This window comes from Biomphalaria glabrata, chromosome 4 (genome assembly GCF_947242115.1).
Source record: "Biomphalaria glabrata chromosome 4, xgBioGlab47.1, whole genome shotgun sequence".
Taxonomy (NCBI): Eukaryota; Metazoa; Mollusca; class Gastropoda; family Planorbidae; genus Biomphalaria; species Biomphalaria glabrata.
In genome coordinates this window covers 16,721,648-16,743,901 of record NC_074714.1, presented here as the reverse complement: position 1 = coordinate 16,743,901, position 22,254 = coordinate 16,721,648, and the positions used below count along the sequence as shown (strand labels likewise).

At 41.0% G+C, this 22,254-nt stretch overlaps 1 protein-coding gene across 3 annotated transcripts in view; it reads right to left on the bottom strand.

Moving 5' to 3' along the window:
* The window catches only part of LOC106050496 (major facilitator superfamily domain-containing protein 4A-like), a 143,145-nt gene that overhangs the window by 55,974 nt on the left and 64,917 nt on the right, over nt 1–22,254 (bottom strand). The gene's annotated exons all lie outside the window — the stretch shown is intronic.

Genomic DNA, 22,254 nt, shown 5'->3' with positions numbered 1-22,254 from the left:
TTCTCTCTATATTCTCTCTATGTTCTCTCTATGTTCTCTCTATGTTCTCTCTATGTTCACTCTATGCACTCTCTATGTTCTCTCTATGTTCTCTCTATGTTCTCTCTATATTCTCTTTATGCTCTCTCTATGTTCTCTCTATGTTCTCTCTATATTCTCTCTATGCTCTCTCTATGTTCACTCTATGTTCTCTTTATAATCTCTCTATATTCTCTCTATGCACTCTCTATACTCTCTCTATGTTCTATCTATGTTCTCTCTATGTTCACTCTATGCACTCTCTATGTTCACTCTATGCACTCTCTATGTTCTCTCTATGTTCTCTCTATGTTCCCTCTATGTTCTCTCTATGTTCTCTCTATGTTCACTTTATGCACTCTCTATGTTCTCTCTATGTTCTCTTTATGTTCTCTCTATATTCTCTCTATGTTCTCTCTATGTTACCTCTATATTCTCTCTATGTTCACTCTATGCACTCTCTATGTTCTCTCTATGCTCTCTCTATGTTATCTCTATGTTCTCTCTATGTTCTCTCTATATTCTCTCTATGCTCTCTCTATGTTCTCTCTATATTCTCTCTATGTTCTCTCTATATTCTCTCTATGTTCTCTCTATGTTCTCTCTATATTCTCTCTATGTTCTCTCTATGTTCACTCTATGCACTCTCTATGTTCACTCTATGCACTCTCTGTGTTCTCTCTATGTTCTCTCTATGTTCTCTCTATGTTCCCTCTACTTTCTCTCTATGTTCTCTCTATGTTCTCTCTATGTTCTCTCTATGTTCCCTCTATGTTCTCTCTATGTTCTCTCTATGTTCACTTTATGCACTCTCTATGTTCTCTCTATGTTCTCTTTATGTTCTCTCTATATTCTCTCTATGTTCTCTCTATGTTACCTCTATATTCTCTCTATGTTCACTCTATGCACTCTCTATGTTCTCTCTATGCTCTCTCTATGTTATCTCTATGTTCTCTCTATGTTCTCTCTATATTCTCTCTATGCTCTCTCTATGTTCTCTCTATGTTCTCTCTATGTTCTCTCTATGTTCACTCTATGCACTCTCTATGTTCTCTCTATGTTCTCTATGTTCTCTCTATGTTCTCTCTATGTTCACTCTATGCACTCTCTATGTTCTCTCTATGTTCTCTCTATATTCTCTTTATGCTCTCTCTATGTTCTCTCTATGTTCTCTCTATATTCTCTCTATGTTCTCTCTATGTTCTCTCTATGTTCTCTCTATGTTCTCTCTATGTTCACTCTATGTTCACTCTATGCACTCTCTATGTTCTCTCTATGTTCTCTCTATGTTCTCTCTATATTCTCTTTATGCTCTCTCTATGTTCTCTCTATGTTCTCTCTATATTCTCTCTATGCTCTCTCTATGTTCACTCTATGTTCTCTCTATATTCTCTCTATGTTCTCTCTATATTCTCTCTATGCTCTCTCTATGTTCTTTCTATGCACTCTCTATATTCTCTTCCTGCTCTCTCTATGTTCTCTCTATGTTCTCTCTATATTCTCTCTATGTTCTCTCTATGTTCTCTCTATATTCTCTCTATGCACTCTCTATGTTCTCTCTATGTTCTCTCTATATTCTCTCTATGCTCTCTCTATGTTCATTCTATATTCTCTCTATATTCACTCTATGCACTCTCTATGTTCTCTCTATGTTCTCTCTATATTCTCTCTATGCACTCTCTATGTTCTCTCTATGTTCTCTCTATATTCTCTCTATATTCTCTCTATGCACTCTCTATGTTCTCTCTATGTTCTCTCTATGTTCTCTCTATATTCTCTCTATGCTCTCTCTATGTTCTCTCTATGTTCTCTCTATGTTCTCTCTATATTCACTCTATGCACTCTCTATGTTCACTCTATGTTCTCTCTATTTTCTCTCTATGCTCTCTCTATGTTCTCTCTATATTCTCTCTATATTCTCTCTATATTCTCTCTATGTTCTCTCTATGCACTCTCTAAGTACTATCTATGTTCTCTCTATGCACTCTCTATATTCTCTCTATATTCTCTCTATGTTTTCTCTATGTTCTCTCTATGTTCTCTCTATGTTCTCTCTATGTTCACCTTGTCACCACCCACTGCCCCCCAATCCTTTCCTTATCTTCCACCACCTCCCCTTCAGCTCTATGCTCTCTCTATGTTCTCTCTATGCACTCTCTAAGTACTATCTATGTTCTCTTTATATTCTCTCTATATTCTCTCTATGTTCTCTCTATGCACTCCCTATGTTCTCTCTATGTTCTCTTTATATTCTCTATACTCTCTCTATGTTCACTCTATGTTCTCTCTATGCACTCTCTATGTTCACTCTATGTTCTCTTTATATTCTCTCTATATTCTCTCTATGTTCTCTCTATGTTCTCTCTATGCACTCTCTAAGTACTATCTATGTTCTCTTTATATTCTCTCTATATTCTCTCTATGTTCTCTCTATGCACTCTCTATGTTCTCTCTATGTTCTCTTTATATTCTCTATACTCTCTCTATGTTCACTCTATGTTCTCTCTATGCACTCTCTATGTTCACTCTATGTTCTCTTTATATTCTCTCTATATTCTCTCTATGTTCTCTCTATGTTCTCTCTATGCACTTTCTAAGTACTATCTATGTTCTCTTTATATTCTCTCTATATTCTCTCTATGTTCTCTCTATGCACTCTCTATGTTCTCTCTATATTCTCTCTATGTTCTCTCTATGTTACCTCTATATTCTCTCTATGTTCACTCTATGCACTCTCTAAGTACTATCTATGTTCTCTTTATATTCTCTCTATATTCTCTCTATGTTCTCTCTATGCACTCTCTATGTTCTCTCTATATTCTCTCTATGTTCTCTCTATGTTACCTCTATATTCTCTCTATGTTCACTCTATGCACTCTCTATGTTCTCTCTATATTCTCTCTATGTTCACTCTATGCACTCTCTAAGTACTATCTATGTTCTCTTTATAATCTCTCTATATTCTCTCTATGCACTCTCTATGTTCTCTCTATGTTCTCTCTATGTTCCCTCTATGTTCTCTCTATGTTCTCTCTATGTTCTCTCTATGTTCACTTTATGCACTCTCTATGTTCTCTCTATGTTCTCTCTATGTTCTCTCTATATTCTCTCTATGTTCTCGCTATGTTACCTCTACATTCTCTCTATGTTCACTCTATGCACTCTCTAAGTACTATCTATGTTCTCTTTATATTCTCTCTATATTCTCTCTATGCACTCTCTATGTTCTCTCTATGTTCTCTTTATATTCTCTATACTCTCTCTATGTTCTATCTATGTTCTCTCTATGTTCACTCTATGCACTCTCTATGTTCACTCTATGCACTCTCTATGTTCTCTCTATGTTCTCTCTATGTTCCCTCTATGTTCTCTCTATGTTCTCTCTATGTTCACTTTATGCTCTCTCTATGTTCTCTCTATGTTCTCTCTATGTTCTCTCTATGCTCTCTCTATGTTCTCTCTATATTCTCTCTATGTTCTCTCTATATTCTCTCTATGTTCTCTCTATGTTCTCTCTATATTCTCTCTATGTTCTCTCTATGTTCACTCTATGCACTCTCTATGTTCACTCTATGCACTCTCTGTGTTCTCTCTATGTTCTCTCTATGTTCCCTCTTTTTTCTCTCTATGTTCTCTCTATGTTTACTTTATGCAATGTCTATGTTCTCTCTATGTTCTCTCTATGTTCTCTCTATGTTCTCTCTATGCACTCTCTATGCTCTCTCTATGTTCTCTCTATGTTCTCTCTATTTTCTCTCTATGTTCACTCTATGTTCTCTCTATGTTCTCTCTATGTTCACTCTATGCACTCTCTATGTTCTCTCTATGTTCTCTCTATGTTCTCTCTATATTCTCTCTATGCTCTCTCTATGTTCTCTCTATGTTCTCTCTATGTTCTCTCTATGTTCACTCTATGCACTCTCTATGTTCTCTCTATGTTCTCTATGTTCTCTCTATGTTCTCTCTATGTTCACTCTATGCACTCTCTATGTTCTCTCTATGTTCTCTCTATATTCTCTTTATGCTCTCTCTATGTTCTCTCTATGTTCTCTCTATATTCTCTCTATGTTCTCTCTATGTTCTCTCTATGTTCTCTCTATGTTCTCTCTATGTTCACTCTATGCACTCTCTATGTTCTCTCTATGTTCTCTCTATGTTCTCTCTATATTCTCTTTATGCTCTCTCTATGTTCTCTCTATGTTCTCTCTATATTCTCTCTATGCTCTCTCTATGTTCACTCTATGTTCTCTCTATATTCTCTCTATGTTCTCTCTATATTCTCTCTATGCTCTCTCTATGTTCACTCTATGCACTCTCTATATTCTCTCTGTGCTCTCTCTATGTTCTCTCTATGTTCTCTCTATATTCTCTCTATGTTCTCTCTATGTTCTCTCTATATTCTCTCTATGCACTCTCTATGTTCTCTCTATGTTCTCTCTATATTCTCTCTATGCTCTCTCTATGTTCATTCTATATTCTCTCTATATTCACTCTATGCACTCTCTATGTTCTCTCTATGTTCTCTCTATATTCTCTCTATGCACTCTCTATGTTCTCTCTATGTTCTCTCTATATTCTCTCTATATTCTCTCTATGCACTCTCTATGTTCTCTCTATGTTCTCTCTATATTCTCTCTATGCTCTCTCTATGTTCTCTCTATGTTCTCTCTATGTTCTCTCTATATTCACTCTATGCACTCTCTATGTTCACTCTATGTTCTCTCTATTTTCTCTCTATGCTCTCTCTATGTTCTCTCTATATTCTCTCTATGTTCTCTCTATATTCTCTCTATGTTCTCTCTATGCTCTCTCTATGTTCTCTCTATGTTCTCTCTATATTCTCTCTATATTCTCTCTATGTTCTCTCTATGCACTCTCTATGTTCTCTCTATGTTCTCTTTATATTCTCTATACTCTCTCTATGTTCACTCTATGTTCTCTCTATGCACTCTCTATGTTCACTCTATGTTCTCTCTATGTTCACTCTATGCACTCTCTATGTTCTCTCTATGTTCTTTCTATATTCTCTCTATGTTCTCTCTATGTTCTCTCTATGCACTCTCTATATTCTCTCTATATTCTCTCTATGTTTTCTCTATGTTCTCTCTATGTTCTCTCTATGTTCTCCTTGTCACCACCCACTGCCCCCCAATCCTTTCCTTATCTTCCACCACCTCCCCTTCAGCTCCTATAGCCCAACAATCACTGAGCTGTGAGGTTTTTTTTTCTTTCTTTGTATGACGACCAATAGCTTGGCGCGAGCAAGGCCGGATGTACCACGTTAATAGCAGGCTCATCGATTCGCAACTTATGTTACAGGGAACAATCAGGGATTTAAAAAAAATGAAAATGGAATATCCGACATGAACAATACGAGCGCCACCTTTTCTCTCCCTTATTCTCGCTGCTCACTCATTCATGCAGTTTGTGTGTGTGTGTCCGTGTGTGCGAGTTGTATTGGCTTTTAATGGCTTCCGTGAGATGTCTTTAAATGTAGAATTTGTCTTAATATAAACAGAATGAAATGTGTGTGTTTTTTTTTCTTTAATTTGAGAGTAAAAAAAATTGAGCTGAATGATGCAGTCTCAAATAATACTGTAGTGAAAGTTATTTCGCTTAAAAAGCGTGCGGTATTTAAAGGATAAGGTAACCTTTGTTTTATTAATGCGGGAACAAAAATACTACAATTATTAAATGATAATGTAGCCATTTTTGTAATAATGTAGAAACAAATGCTACATAATTTAAAGGCTAAGGTAGCATTTTTTAAAACTAATATAGCAAACATAGTGTAGTTGTTTGGACGCGGTGGCTGAGCAGTAAAGCGGTGGCTGAGTAGTAAAGCGGTGGCTGAGTAGTAAAGCGCTGGCTGAGTAGTAAAGCGCTGGCTGAGTAGTAAAGCGGTGGCTGAGTAGTAAAGCGCTGGCTGAGCAGTAAAGCGGTGGCTGAGCAGTAAAGCGGTGGCTGAGTAGTAAAGTGGTGGCTGAGTAGTAAAGCGGTGGCTGAGTAGTAAAGTGGTGGCTGAGTAGTAAAGCGCTGGCTGAGTAGTAAAGCGCTGGCTGAGTAGTAAAGCGGTGGCTGAGCAGTAAAGTGGTGGCTGAGCAGTAAAGTGGTGGCTGAGTAGTAAAGCGCTGGCTGAGAAGTAAAGTGGTGGCTGAGAAGTAAAGTGGTGGCTGAGTAGTAAAGCGCTGGCTGAGTAGTAAAGCGCTGGCTGAGCAGTAAAGCGGTGGCTGAGTAGTAAAGCGGTGGCTGAGTAGTAAAGCGGTGGCTGAGTAGTAAAGCGCTGGCTGAGCAGTAAAGCGGTGGCTGAGCAGTAAAGCGGTGGCTGAGTAGTAAAGTGGTGGCTGAGTAGTAAAGCGCTGGCTGAGCAGTAAAGCGGTGGCTGAGTAGTAAAGCGGTGGCTGAGTAGTAAAGCGCTGGCTGAGCAGTAAAGCGGTGGCTGAGCAGTAAAGCGGTGGCTGAGTAGTAAAGCGCTGGCTGAGCAGTAAAGCGGTGGCTGAGTAGTAAAGCGCTGGCTGAGTAGTAAAGTGGTGGCTGAGTAGTAAAGCGCTGGCTGAGCAGTAAAGTGGTGGCTGAGCAGTAAAGCGGTGGCTGAGCAGTAAAGCGGTGGCTGAGTAGTAAAGTGGTGGCTGAGTAGTAAAGCGCTGGCTGAGCAGTAAAGCGGTGGCTGAGTAGTAAAGCGGTGGCTGAGTAGTAAAGTGGTGGCTGAGTAGTAAAGCGCTGGCTGAGCAGTAAAGCGGTGGCTGAGTAGTAAAGTGGTGGCTGAGTAGTAAAGCGGTGGCTGAGTAGTAAAGTGGTGGCTGAGTAGTAAAGCGCTGGCTGAGTAGTAAAGCGGTGGCTGAGTAGTAAAGCGGTGGCTGAGTAGTAAAGCGCTGGCTGAGCAGTAAAGCGGTGGCTGAGTAGTAAAGCGCTGGCTGAGCAGTAAAGCGGTGGCTGAGTAGTAAAGCGCTGGCTGAGTAGTAAAGCGCTGGCTGAGTAGTAAAGCGCTGGCTGAGTAGTAAAGCGGTGGCTGAGTAGTAAAGCGCTGGCTGAGTAGTAAAGCGGTGGCTGAGTAGTAAAGCGCTGGCTGAGTAGTAAAGCGCTGGCTGAGTAGTAAAGCGGTGGCTGAGTAGTAAAGCGCTGGCTGAGTAGTAAAGCGCTGGCTGAGTAGTAAAGCGCTGGCTGAGTAGTAAAGCGCTGGCTGAGTAGTAAAGTGGTGGCTGAGTAGTAAAGCGCTGGCTGAGTAGTAAAGCGCTGGCTGAGTAGTAAAGCGGTGGCTGAGTAGTAAAGCGCTGGCTGAGCAGTAAAGTGGTGGCTGAGTAGTAAAGTGGTGGCTGAGTAGTAAAGCGCTGGCTGAGAAGTAAAGTGGTGGCTGAGTAGTAAAGCGGTGGCTGAGTAGTAAAGCGCTGGCTGAGCAGTAAAGTGGTGGCTGAGTAGTAAAGTGGTGGCTGAGTAGTAAAGTGGTGGCTGAGTAGTAAAGTGGTGGCTGAGTAGTAAAGTGGTGGCTGAGTAGTAAAGTGGTGGCTGAGCAGTAAAGTGGTGGCTGAGAAGTAAAGCGGTGGCTGAGTAGTAAAGCGCTGGCTGAGTAGTAAAGCGCTGGCTGAGTAGTAAAGTGGTGGCTGAGTAGTAAAGTGGTGGCTGAGTAGTAAAGTGGTGGCTGAGTAGTAAAGTGGTGGCTGAGCAGTAAAGCGGTGGCTGAGCAGTAAAGCGGTGGCTGAGTAGTAAAGTGGTGGCTGAGTAGTAAAGCGGTGGCTGAGTAGTAAAGTGGTGGCTGAGTAGTAAAGCGCTGGCTGAGTAGTAAAGCGCTGGCTGAGTAGTAAAGTGGTGGCTGAGTAGTAAAGCGCTGGCTGAGCAGTAAAGTGGTGGCTGAGCAGTAAAGCGGTGGCTGAGTAGTAAAGTGGTGGCTGAGTAGTAAAGCGGTGGCTGAGTAGTAAAGTGGTGGCTGAGTAGTAAAGCGCTGGCTGAGTAGTAAAGCGGTGGCTGAGTAGTAAAGCGGTGGCTGAGTAGTAAAGCGCTGGCTGAGCAGTAAAGCGGTGGCTGAGTAGTAAAGCGCTGGCTGAGCAGTAAAGCGGTGGCTGAGTAGTAAAGCGCTGGCTGAGTAGTAAAGCGCTGGCTGAGTAGTAAAGCGCTGGCTGAGTAGTAAAGCGGTGGCTGAGTAGTAAAGCGCTGGCTGAGTAGTAAAGCGGTGGCTGAGTAGTAAAGCGCTGGCTGAGTAGTAAAGCGCTGGCTGAGTAGTAAAGCGGTGGCTGAGTAGTAAAGCGCTGGCTGAGTAGTAAAGCGCTGGCTGAGTAGTAAAGCGCTGGCTGAGTAGTAAAGCGCTGGCTGAGTAGTAAAGTGGTGGCTGAGTAGTAAAGCGCTGGCTGAGTAGTAAAGCGCTGGCTGAGTAGTAAAGCGGTGGCTGAGTAGTAAAGCGCTGGCTGAGCAGTAAAGTGGTGGCTGAGTAGTAAAGTGGTGGCTGAGTAGTAAAGCGCTGGCTGAGAAGTAAAGTGGTGGCTGAGTAGTAAAGCGGTGGCTGAGTAGTAAAGCGCTGGCTGAGCAGTAAAGTGGTGGCTGAGTAGTAAAGTGGTGGCTGAGTAGTAAAGTGGTGGCTGAGTAGTAAAGTGGTGGCTGAGTAGTAAAGTGGTGGCTGAGCAGTAAAGTGGTGGCTGAGAAGTAAAGCGGTGGCTGAGTAGTAAAGCGCTGGCTGAGTAGTAAAGCGCTGGCTGAGTAGTAAAGTGGTGGCTGAGTAGTAAAGTGGTGGCTGAGTAGTAAAGTGGTGGCTGAGTAGTAAAGTGGTGGCTGAGTAGTAAAGTGGTGGCTGAGTAGTAAAGTGGTGGCTGAGTAGTAAAGTGGTGGCTGAGTAGTAAAGTGGTGGCTGAGTAGTAAAGTGGTGGCTGAGTAGTAAAGTGGTGGCTGAGTAGTAAAGTGGTGGCTGAGTAGTAAAGCGCTGGCTGAGTAGTAAAGTGGTGGCTGAGTAGTAAAGTGGTGGCTGAGTAGTAAAGCGCTGGCTGAGTAGTAAAGTGGTGGCTGAGTAGTAAAGTGGTGGCTGAGTAGTAAAGTGGTGGCTGAGTAGTAAAGTGGTGGCTGAGAAGTAAAGTGGTGGCTGAGTAGTAAAGCGCTGGCTGAGCAGTAAAGCGCTTGACTTCCGAACCGGGGTCCCGGTTTCCAATTTTGGTGATGACTTGGATTTTTAATTTCGGGATCTTTGAGTCCCCCCAACATTAGTTGGAAAAAAAAAGTTAACTAAAGCAAATGACCATTACATAGATTTCAAGGTCTAATAGGGGAACTTTTTTTCAGAAGGAAGCAACGGTCCATGAGGCATCGCTATTTCGTTGCCCTGGACTTAATACACTTCGGAAAACTATGTTAACAAATTCGAGAAGCAAGACATGTAAGTCAGTCAGACCAAAGGGTGTCAAGATGTGTCACGAGTACGTCTTAATGTGTCCAAAGTGTGTCCTAATGTGTATAAAGCAAACCTTTACTGTGCCCGAAAGGGTATCATGGTATGTCCAAAAGTGTCTACAAAGTGTCCATATGTCTTGAATATGACCAAAAGGTGTCAAATTGTGTCTTCCATGTGTTCGAACTTAGTCTTCATTGTGCCCGAAGCGTGTCTCCAATGAGTTCAAAGTGTCTTGACGTGTCTTGACGTATCATCTGCATCCAGTGAGGTATATTTCGCCACCTTTAATAGTATTAATGAGATCATTTCTGCCCTTACTGAAGAACTGGCCACAAGAGCTGAAAATAATTTCACACAATCATGATTCTATGTAAACCGTTTTGTTTTGGGCCACTTAACAGCAAGTTTAATACATCATATGGGCTATAAGACTCAAGTCTGATATGCAAATGCTATCCGATTATAAGATGCGGGCGTCTGCAACAAGGGAAATAATCGAGGCTGGTGTATGGTGAACATTTAACAGCGATCTCGGGCGGAAGTGAGTACTGGAGTATGGAAATGAATGCAAAAGGGAAAGTTAAGGTCGTTTGGGGAATAGATGTTGGTGGCCAGGACAAGACAAAAGTGAAGAAGTTTAGTTATTAGATTGCATACATTGAACAGAGATATTGACTTAAGTAAATATGAATTAACAAGTTCAGGTTAGTTCGCCTTTATACAAAATTTTTGGATATTTTTATTTCTAAGTGCAAGAAACATTTTTTAGAGGCCCCCGAAAGGGGAATAGACGCTATAAGTTTTGTGTGGTATGTCTGTCCCTCTGTCCATCCCGATTAGATCTAGTAAACTAGAAAAGATATTGAAAATCCGATATTATATTTTAGACCATTGAAAGTTCTGATGCAAAGGCTACTTTTTTCTTTTCTGAAAACGAAAACTTAAATTTTTAAAATCACTTATGAATGCAGTTTTTTCCATAAAAAACACCATTTTTACAACTTTTCACTATTAATAGTAACAAATACGGGAGGCTACTTAGTAAGGGAGATGATTATTTACCATATTTTTAACACATTAATGCAAATGGCTTTAGATTTTTTATATATTTATATTTTATATATTTGTATTGCTAGGTTAAGTAAGTTCTGTCCTACTAACTACTACATTTACAAAAATTTTTTTACCTTTTTTTAAAAGAAAAAACCTATTTAGTATGCTTATAAGTTGGACATAATTTAAAACAAAAATTAATTAGTAGTTTCTCTTATCATCATGTGAACTGCACCACCGCCATTCACACCTAGAACCCAGGATGAAGCGGAAATTTTGCACAATTGTTCCTTTTACCTGATAATACAAAAATCAATTTAAAAAATAACCAATTAGTTAATTAACTATTGTAATTAATTATTTTGATTGGCATATTGAACAAGGGAAAGAAATCGTACTTAACAGATATGGTGGTATAAGTTGAATTAGTCTCCTTGAAGACTTTTCAGCCCTTAGTGAAATTTTCTTTTGTGCATTTAAAAATCGATCATGTAAACATTCACCAAGATACCTCCTTCTTCCCTTCCCCTTTCATAACTGGTCCAGACAAATGATAGCATCATAGCGCACTAAAAGCTAAACTAAAACAATTGGTAAAAATATTTCTAGACGCACAGATTTATATGTTAAAATTAATAGTATATATATTTACATAACTGATTCAAACTATTGATACAATAACACTTACTATAAGCTTTTTTTTTTAAGTTTTTTTTTTTAATGTTTTTCTTGTTTTGAGTCTCAGATGTGTGTCCCGCGACGTTTGTATGAGTTCTTCAGCTGTCTCTTTCAGAAGCCATATGCTGTCCGATGTTTTCCGCTACGATGGAAAGGGCAAAATGAAGCCAGATTTGTTTCTTAGAGCACTACCGTAATGAAGACCTATATTTCTATACAATCATTCGTAATTGTGAGATTTCTATTTTTAGAAATAATACTAAGAAAAGGGTCATTCATATAAGTGTAACATCATTTGTAGCAGCATTCATTTTTTTTTTACACTTCACGTTTTGAAAAATAGTTCTGTCCTTTCTATGCAGGACATGTTTGAAAATCGATTTTCTTCGACATCGGCATTTAAGTCTACGTGACATCCTGACATTCAATTGTAATGTGTTCCTTTTTGCCGTCTTGTAGGACATTTCGCTGTGTTCCTTTTGCCGTCTTGTAAGACATTTCGCTGTGTTCCTTTAGCCGCCTTGTAGGACATTTCGCTGTGTTCCTTTTTGCCGTCTTGTAGGACCTTTCGCTGTGTTCCTTTTGCCGTCTTGTAGGACATTTCGCTGTGTTCCTTTTGCCGTCTTGTACGACATTTCGCTGTGTTCCTTTTGCCGTCTTGTAGGACATTTCGCTGTGTTCCTTTTTGCCGTCTTGTAGGACATTTCGCTGTGTTCCTTTTTGCCGTCTTGTAGGACATTTCGCTGTGTTCCTTTTGCCGTCTTGTACGACATTTCGCTGTGTTCCTTTTGCCGTCTTGTACGACATTTCACTGTGTTCCTTTTGCCGTCTTGTAGGACATTTCGCTGTGTTCCTTTTTGCCGTCTTGTAGGACATTTCGCTGTGTTCCTTTTGCCGTCTTGTACGACATTTCGCTGTGTTTCTTTTGCCGTCTTGTAGGACATTTCGCTGTGTTCCTTTTTGCCGTCTTGTAGGACATTTCGCTGTGTTCCTTTTGCCGTCTTGTACGACATTTCGCTGTGTTCCTTTTGCCGTCTTGTACGACTTTTCGCTGTGTTCCTTTTGCCGTCTTGTACGACATTTCGCTGTGTTCCTTTTTGCCGTCTTGTAGGACCTTTCGCTGTGTTCCTTTTGCCGTCTTGTAGGAAATTTCGCTGTGTTCCTTTTGCCGTCTTGTTCGACATTTCGCTGTGTTCCTTTTTGCCGTCTTGTAGGACATTTCGCTGTGTTCCTTTTGCCGTCTTGTAGGACATTTCGCTGTGTTCCTTTTGCCGTCTTGTACGACATTTCGCTGTGTTCCTTTTGCCGTCTTGTAGGACATTTCGCTGTGTTCCTTTTTGCCGTCTTGTAGGACATTTCGCTGTGTTCCTTTTGCCGTCTTGTAGGACATTTCGCTGTGTTCCTTTTGCCGTCTTGTAGGACATTTCGCTGTGTTCCTTTTGCCGTCTTGTAAAACATTTCGCTGTGTTTCTTTTTGCCGTCTTGTAGGACCTTTCGCTGTGTTCCTTTTGCCGTCTTGTAGGACATTTCGCTGTGTTCCTTTAGCCGTCTTGTAGGACATTTCGCTGTGTTCCTTTTTGCCGTCTTGTAGGACCTTTCGCTGTGTTCCTTTTGCTGTTTTGTAGGACATTTCGCTGTGTTCCTTTTGCCGTCTTGTAGGACCTTTCGCTGTGTTCCTTTTTGCCGTCTTGTAGGACATTTCGCTGTGTTCCTTTTTGCCGTCTTGTAGGACATTTCGCTGTGTTCCTTTTGCCGTCTTGTACGACATTTCGCTGTGTTCCTTTTGCCGTCTTGTACGACATTTCACTGTGTTCCTTTTGCCGTCTTGTAGGACATTTCGCTGTGTTCCTTTTTGCCGTCTTGTAGGACATTTCGCTGTGTTCCTTTTGCCGTCTTGTACGACATTTCGCTGTGTTTCTTTTGCCGTCTTGTAGGACATTTCGCTGTGTTCCTTTTTGCCGTCTTGTAGGACATTTCGCTGTGTTCCTTTTGCCGTCTTGTACGACATTTCGCTGTGTTCCTTTTGCCGTCTTGTACGACATTTCGCTGTGTTCCTTTTGCCGTCTTGTACGACATTTCGCTGTGTTCCTTTTTGCCGTCTTGTATGACCTTTCGCTGTGTTCCTTTTGCCGTCTTGTAGGAAATTTCGATGTGTTCTTTTTGCCGTCTTGTACGACATTTCGCTGTGTTCCTTTTTGCCGTCTTGTAGGACCTTTCGCTGTGTTCCTTTTGCCGTCTTGTAGGAAATTTCGCTGTGTTCCTTTTGCCGTCTTGTACGACATTTCGCTGTGTTCCTTTTTGCCGTCTTGTAGGACATTTCGCTGTGTTCCTTTTGCCGTCTTGTAGGACATTTCGCTGTGTTCCTTTTTGCCGTCTTGTAGGACATTTCGCTGTGTTCCTTTTGCCGTCTTGTAGGACATTTCGCTGTGTTCCTTTTGCCGTCTTGTAGGACATTTCGCTGTGTTCCTTTTGCCGTCTTGTAAAACATTTCGCTGTGTTTCTTTTTGCCGTCTTGTAGGACCTTTCGCTGTGTTCCTTTTGCCGTCTTGTAGGACATTTCGCTGTGTTCCTTTAGCCGTCTTGTAGGACATTTCGCTGTGTTCCTTTTTGCCGTCTTGTAGGACCTTTCGCTGTGTTCCTTTTGCTGTTTTGTAGGACATTTCGCTGTCTTCCTTTTGCCGTCTTGTAGGACCTTTCGCTGTGTTCCTTTTTGCCGTCTTGTAGGACATTTCGCTGTGTTCCTTTTTGCCGTCTTGTAGGACATTTCGCTGTGTTCCTTTTGCCGTCTTGTACGACATTTCGCTGTGTTCCTTTTGCCGTCTTGTACGACATTTCACTGTGTTCCTTTTGCCGTCTTGTAGGACATTTCGCTGTGTTCCTTTTTGCCGTCTTGTAGGACATTTCGCTGTGTTCCTTTTGCCGTCTTGTACGACATTTCGCTGTGTTTCTTTTGCCGTCTTGTAGGACATTTCGCTGTGTTCCTTTTTGCCGTCTTGTAGGACATTTCGCTGTGTTCCTTTTGCCGTCTTGTACGACATTTCGCTGTGTTCCTTTTGCCGTCTTGTACGACATTTCGCTGTGTTCCTTTTGCCGTCTTGTACGACATTTCGCTGTGTTCCTTTTTGCCGTCTTGTATGACCTTTCGCTGTGTTCCTTTTGCCGTCTTGTAGGAAATTTCGATGTGTTCTTTTTGCCGTCTTGTACGACATTTCGCTGTGTTCCTTTTTGCCGTCTTGTAGGACATTTCGCTGTGTTCCTTTTGCCGTCTTGTAGGACATTTCGCTGTGTTCCTTTTGCCGTCTTGTACGACATTTCGCTGTGTTCCTTTTGCCGTCTTGTAGGACATTTCGCTGTGTTCCTTTTTGCCGTCTTGTAGGACATTTCGCTGTGTTCCTTTTGCCGTCTTGTAGGACATTTCGCTGTGTTCCTTTTGCCGTCTTGTAGGACATTTCGCTGTGTTCCTTTTGCCGTCTTGTAGGACATTTCGCTGTGTTTCTTTTTGCCGTCTTGTAGGACCTTTCGCTGTGTTCCTTTTGCCGTCTTGTAGGACCTTTCGCTGTGTTTCTTTTGCCGTTTTGTAGGACATTTCGCTGTGTTCCTTTTGCCGTCTTGTAGGACATTTCGCTGTGTTCCTTTTGCGGTCTTGTAGGACATTTTGCTGTGTTCCTTTTGCCGTCTAGTAGGACATTTCGCTGTGTTCCTTTTTGCCGTCTTGTAGGACCTTTCGCTGTGTTCCTTTTGCCGTTTTGTAGGACATTTCGCTGTGTTCCTTTTGCCGTTTTGTAGGACATTTCGCTGTGTTCCTTATATTATCAATAAGCAAAATAAAAAAAAAAATCTTTAAAAAAAAATAACAAAATTAAGTATATCAATTAGTCGGATCCTTCACGTAATTTAATTTGTGATATATCTAGACTAACAATAATGAATGTGTACAAACTTTTTACCGAGTTGATATTAGCTTTGGGAAAAAAAAGTCCCTACCGAAGACATGTGCAGACGTCGAGAGGAGAAAGTGAATAGGCCACAAATGGACAACTGAACTCTTTCTTAAGCTTCGGACTTGATGACAACGTCTTACGTAAGTATGTAAGGCATATTATTTACTGTCATTCACAATTCAGTACGAAGTACCAATGTTTCATTGCAGACTTCTTGGCCCACCAGGGAGGGCAAATTCCACTCACTAAACAGGCTGTAAGTTTTCATAATGTTTTGGCTATAATTAAAAAAATAGAAATGGAAAAGTGGTGTGAGTGCTGGGACAACTCCCAAAAAGCCAGTGGAGTCTGGGAGCGCATGAGGCGCCCTGACCGCACTTCCCCGTGGTGGAGGCTGTCCAGGTCTGAGCAAGCTATTATAGCACAGTGCAGGACAGGCCACTGTCCTGTTGGCTCATATTTCTCACGGCTATGGCCAAAGTTCGGTTCACGGTGCCGGAAAGAAGAGGAAACCGTGCCTCATATTCTGTTTGACTGCCCCAGACTTGCTGATCTCCGCCTCGACAGGTCTGGGAAACCCAAAATTTTCGACCTGTATGGCGACATGTATGCACTACGCAAGACAGCAGGGTTTCTGTCCAGGGCTTTTGCAAGAAAGGATTTAAGCCTCTCAAGCCCTGACTCAAATGGAGTTTGATGATGATGATGATGAACAATGTTTCAAGGCGGCACTTTATTGGAATCCACAAGGAAAGTGGGCAGACCCAAGCCAACCTGGAAGAGGTCGGTCATAAGCGAAGCTGAGGATACTGGAATGACATGGGAGCAGATGAAGAAAGCTGCTCAGAACCGAGTTCAGTGGAGAGGTGTGGTTGCGCCACTAGGCACCACTGGGTGGGTTGCAGGAATGTTAAGTCAAGACCATTAGAGGCTCAGAGGGAAAATAATTTTTGATTGTAAGAGTATCGACTTATGAGTTGCTTGTTAGAAGCCGTTAATGGCTTTTGTTTAACTTCACTACTTTGTCAAAGCTAGAAACAGTGCCATTTTGTCGATGTACTATTACCTACAGGATGATTCGATTTTGTTTTTAAATCACTCAACCTGCTGCTAGGGACCCAGCAACATATTCTTGAATCTAGTCTCTCTGATACCTTGCTACTGCCCCTGCCCTATATAAAGATCTTAACCCTTTGTAAAAATGAACCCCTAGTTTTAAAAGCCTCAGCATCCCCCCCCCCCCTCCTTTTAGTTAAGCGTAACGCTCTACAAGAAGGGAAACGTGTTGTGACATGGCACCACCCCCGCCCTCCTCTTTCCAACTGTCACTTCAACTGACTGTAGTCCAGTACTCTCCCATCAGATACCAGAACAAATGACACAAAAGTTACAGATCGATCAGACACAGCCTGTGTTTAGAGATGAGAGATGGCTTGAATCATACATGAAGGATGGAAAGGAATGTGATAAAATGAAAAGATTGCTAATGCTTCAGTATAAACGAAGATACAAAACAATGTCACAATAGAAATACATGGACTATTGAACTTTGTAGGTACTCTAGACATGGATGAATAAAGAATATCGTTTATTTGTGAATTTAAATTTGTAATTCTTATCATTAAATATCGAGTGTAATCAGACAGGAAAATAAATGACTTAGAACAGTGTTTCCCAACGGAACACTGCGCACATTCTGATTATTTAGCAGAACACTTTGCTTATTTTTTTAGAGAGATTATTAATTCAAGTGGTGGCCTACTAGTTAATTATTCAAGTAGTTCGTGGAACACCTGTTCAGACCCCGAGGAACACCAACGTTCCGCGGAATACAGTTTGGGAAACACTAACTTAGAAGATAAAGTTATTTTTATTTTTTAAAGCATGTGCGTTTGCATGCACGATTAGAAACGTATTTCTTTTTAAATTCATTGCGTTATAAGAGATGTTTATAAATGGATGTTTCTACATATCTTCATTCAACAATATCATCTTGAAAGTCGATCTAACTCTACCTTCTAAGAATGGTTAAAGTGAGGCAGCAGCACGTAGAAGTACTATAGTATGCGATGAATGCGTTGTCATTGCCATTTGTTTTTCTTCTCTTTACAGTAACAAATGTTATCTAGCCTTTGTCAAAGTTACAGTTAATACAAAATAGAGTATTTTAGAGAGTCAATGTCAGTGTCGCCAATACAAAAGTCTTACAGGGATAACTGATATCCAGTTAGACAATTGAGAGACGGCATTTCTGTATTTCTGTGTGTTAGTGACAGTACATTGTAAGAGCTCGAAGGCATCCCTCGTAGGGCGCAACCAGGAGAACTGGGCTTGGCTCAAATAGTCGTAATCCCACAATCAACTGCTATGATTAAATGATAATCTAATTGATTGAGGACCAAAGGATTAAGGACCATGGGATTGAGGACCATAGGATTGAGGACCATAGGATTGAGGAATCAATGTAGTAATCTCTCGTTCCTGGCCTCTGGGTAAAATCGTTGTTTTTGATCGCGTCTCAATGGCTTTTAATGGAGTTATCTAAAGCTTTTTATATTGAACAAATCAATATAGTGTTCGGCTTTTAAGTGACTTAGTGACTAGGTACACTAGTGCAGGTTGTGAAAAATATCTTGACCATAGGGATTGAGCTGGTGAATGAATTGTGTTGACAGTTGAACAGAAACACAATAACCTGTGTCAGCATCTTGACTCGCCTCACTAGGGGTGAATATCTATTTGATACATCAATTATACAAATATATTCTAAATAAATCCACAAAACTCCAAGAAATACAAGTTTAATATATATAGAAAAAACACAGTGACTGCAAAAAACGAATCCTCTAACGGTTCTAACGTATGTGCGCCGTCAACTTTAGTAGGTCACAAACTTTTTCTTGTCATACAATAGACTCAAAACATTGTAGTTTACATTAGGAATGATTATGTGCATTCTTTTCACATTCGTAACAGTAGAGTATATACAAATGGGATGTAACTCTTTCTCTTTCATAAATAAATAACAAAGAAACAATGCAGTTTCACCGTACTGATGAAGCACGAGAGTGCACCTAAGTGACTATATACTTGCTACAGACCAGTGGCGTAGTTATGGTTGGGGGATTGGGGAGAGAATTTAAAAATTCCACCTGTCCCCACTCAAGGGGGGCCCCCAAATGAGTGTTCGAAATATTTTTACATTAAATATTAAATATTACGCCATTATCTCATGTCATGATGTCGAATGTCAAAATGCAGGGGCCCTTAAAGAGGTTAAGCCCCCACCCAAAAAAAATGATGGCAAATTCCTAGTTACGCCACTACTAAAGAACGTCCTTTAAAACATCAAATCATACATTTTATTCATTCATTCATTCAGAGCGTTTGGAATTTCTAATAATAGTTGGTGAATCCTTGTTGTACAAGTCAATACCACATTATGTCATGTGATATGACACAAGACACCTGCAGAGTGTCACCTGATCCTGCTGGAGTTAATGTCAAAGCACTTGGGTTCAACGCGTGACACACTAAACGTTTCATAGAATCACTGAAAAAATCTAGAACAGGGGTTCTCAACCTGTGGATCGCGACCCCCTTGGGGGTCGATTGACGATTTGCCAGGGGTCGCCTAAGACCATCGAAAATAAGGATTGTTATTGTCTATTCTTCTATTGCTGTATGTGTGTGTGTGTGTGCGGGGGTCGCGGAAGAGTGGGGGATTGTAAAAAGGGGTCGCCGAGCATAAAAGGTTGAGAACCGCTGATCTAGAACGTCACAACCACCCAATCGAAATATAGACTTTTCCAGACTAACAGGACAGTGTCCTACTGGTCATCAGGGTTGAGGGTTAAAGAGGAAACTCCGATGGTTTTAACAATTTTCGATATCTGTTTTAAATTACAGATAAGGAATATATGATTCTTTTTCATTTTATTTACTATTCATATTTTACTGACGTAATTTTTCTGCACCTCCAAAGCGGTCAGATTTTTACTGGGTTTCTTTGTGACGTCAGAATAGCCGACATGTGTATCCTACATATGTGTGACGTCAGAATAGCCGGCATGTGTTGCTTACACATGTGTGACGTCAGAATAGCCGACATGTGTATCCTACATATGTGTGACGTCAGAATAGCCGACATATGTAGCTTACATATATGTGACCAGGTTGTTGGTATTAGTCGGACTCCCAGCCAATTTAGTTTTTCCTCAGGGAGGAGTGTGGATGAAATTATTTTATTGACTTAGTGTGTAACGAAAACTATAGAGGAAAGTTTACATTCTCGTAGAAGAAATAGACCTTGGTCTATGCAGTTAGATCTAGACCTTGGTCTATGCAGTTAGATCTAGATCTTGGTCTATGCAGTTAGATCTAGATCTTGGTCTATGCAGTTAGATCTAGATCTTGGTCTATGCAGTTAGATCTAGATCTTGGTCTATGCAGTTAGGTCTAGACCTTGGTCTATGCAGTTAGATCTAGATCTTGGTCTATGCAGTTAGATCTAGACCTTGGTCTATGCAGTTAGATCTAGACCTTGGTCTATGCAGTTAGATCTAGATCTTGGTCTATGCAGTTAGATCTAGACCTTGGTCTATGCAGTTAGATCTAGATCTTGGTCTATGCAGTTAGATCTAGACCTTGGTCTATGCAGTTAGATCTAGATCTTGGTCTATGCAGTTAGATCTAGATCTTGGTCTATGCAGTTAGATCTAGACCTTGGTCTATGCAGTTAGATCTAGATCTTGGTCTATGCAGTTAGATCTAGATCTTGGTCTATGCAGTTAGATCTAGATCTTGGTCTATGCAGTTAGATCTAGATCTTGGTCTATGCAGTTAGATCTAGATCTTGGTCTATGCAGTTAGATCTAGATCTTGGTCTATGCAGTTAGATCTAGATCTTGGTCTATGCAGTTAGGTCTAGACCTTGGTCTATGCAGTTAGATCTAGATCTTGGTCTATGCAGTTAGATCTAGACCTTGGTCTATGCAGTTAGATCTAGACCTTGGTCTATGCAGTTAGATCTAGATCTTGGTCTATGCAGTTAGATCTAGATCTTGGTCTATGCAGTTAGATCTAGATCTTGGTCTATGCAGTTAGATCTAGATCTTGGTCTATGCAGTTAGGTCTAGACCTTGGTCTATGCAGTTAGATCTAGATCTTGGTCTATGCAGTTAGATCTAGACCTTGGTCTATGCAGTTAGATCTAGACCTTGGTCTATGCAGTTAGATCTAGATCTTGGTCTATGCAGTTAGATCTAGACCTTGGTCTATGCAGTTAGATCTAGATCTTGGTCTATGCAGTTAGATCTAGACCTTGGTCTATGCAGTTAGATCTAGATCTTGGTCTATGCAGTTAGATCTAGATCTTGGTCTATGCAGTTAGATCTAGACCTTGGTCTATGCAGTTAGATCTAGATCTTGGTCTATGCAGTTAGATCTAGATCTTGGTCTATGCAGTTAGATCTAGATCTTGGTCTATGCAGTTAGATCTAGATCTTGGTCTATGCAGTTAGATCTAGATCTTGGTCTATGCAGTTAGGTCTAGACCTTGGTCTATGCAGTTAGATCTAGATCTTGGTCTATGCAGTTAGATCTAGACCTTGGTCTATGCAGTTAGATCTAGATCTTGGTCTATGCAGTTAGATCTAGACCTTGGTCTATGCAGTTAGATCTAGATCTTGGTCTATGCAGTTAGATCTAGATCTTGGTCTATGCAGTTAGATCTAGACCTTGGTCTATGCAGTTAGATCTAGATCTTGGTCTATGCAGTTAGATCTAGATCTTGGTCTATGCAGTTAGATCTAGACCTTGGTCTATGCAGTTAGATCTAGACCTTGGTCTATGCAGTTAGATCTAGATCTTGGTCTATGCAGTTAGGTCTAGACCTTGGTCTATGCAGTTAGATCTAGACCTTGGTCCATGCAGTTAGATCTAGATCTTGGTCTATGCAGTTAGATCTAGACCTTGGTCCATGCAGTTAGGTCTAGACCTTGGTCTATGCAGTTAGATCTAGATCTTGGTCTATGCAGTTAGATCTAGATCTTGGTCTATGCAGTTAGATCTAGATCTTGGTCTATGCAGTTAGATCTAAATCTTGGTCTATGCAGTTAGATCTAGATCTTGGTCTATGCAGTTAGGTCTAGACCTTGGTCTATGCAGTTAGATCTAGATCTTGGTCTATGCAGTTAGATCTAGATCTTGGTCTATGCAGTTAGATCTAGATCTTGGTCTATGCAGTTAGATCTAGATCTTGGTCTATGCAGTTAGATCTAGATCTTGGTCTATGCAGTTAGATCTAGATCTTGGTCTATGCAGTTAGGTCTAGACCTTGGTCTATGCAGTTAGATCTAGACCTTGGTCCATGCAGTTAGATCTAGATCTTGGTCTATGCAGTTAGATCTAGACCTTGGTCCATGCAGTTAGGTCTAGACCTTGGTCTATGCAGTTAGATCTAGATCTTGGTCTATGCAGTTAGATCTAGATCTTGGTCTATGCAGTTAGATCTAGATCTTGGTCTATGCAGTTAGATCTAAATCTTGGTCTATGCAGTTAGATCTAGATCTTGGTCTATGCAGTTAGGTCTAGACCTTGGTCTATGCAGTTAGATCTAGATCTTGGTCTATGCAGTTAGATCTAGACCTTGGTCTATGCAGTTAGATCTAGATCTTGGTCTATGCAGTTAGATCTAGATCTTGGTCTATGCAGTTAGATCTAGATCTTGGTCTATGCAGTTAGGTCTAGATCTTGGTCTATGCAGTTAGGTCTAGACCTTGGTCTATGCAGTTAGGTCTAGATCTTGGTCTATGCAGTTAGGTCTAGACCTTGGTCTATGCAGTTAGGTCTAGACCTTGGTCTATGCAGTTAGATCTAGATCTTGGTCTATGCAGTTAGGTCTAGACCTTGGTCTATGCAGTTAGGTCTAGACCTTGGTCTATGCAGTTAGATCTAGATCTTGGTCTATGCAGTTAGATCTAGACCTTGGTCTATGCAGTTAGATCTAGATCTTGGTCTATGCAGTTAGATCTAGATCTTGGTCTATGCAGTTAGATCTAGATCTTGGTCTATGCAGTTAGGTCTAGACCTTGGTCTATGCAGTTAGATCTAGATCTTGGTCTATGCAGTTAGATCTAGATCTTGGTCTATGCAGTTAGATCTAGATCTTGGTCTATGCAGTTAGATCTAGATCTT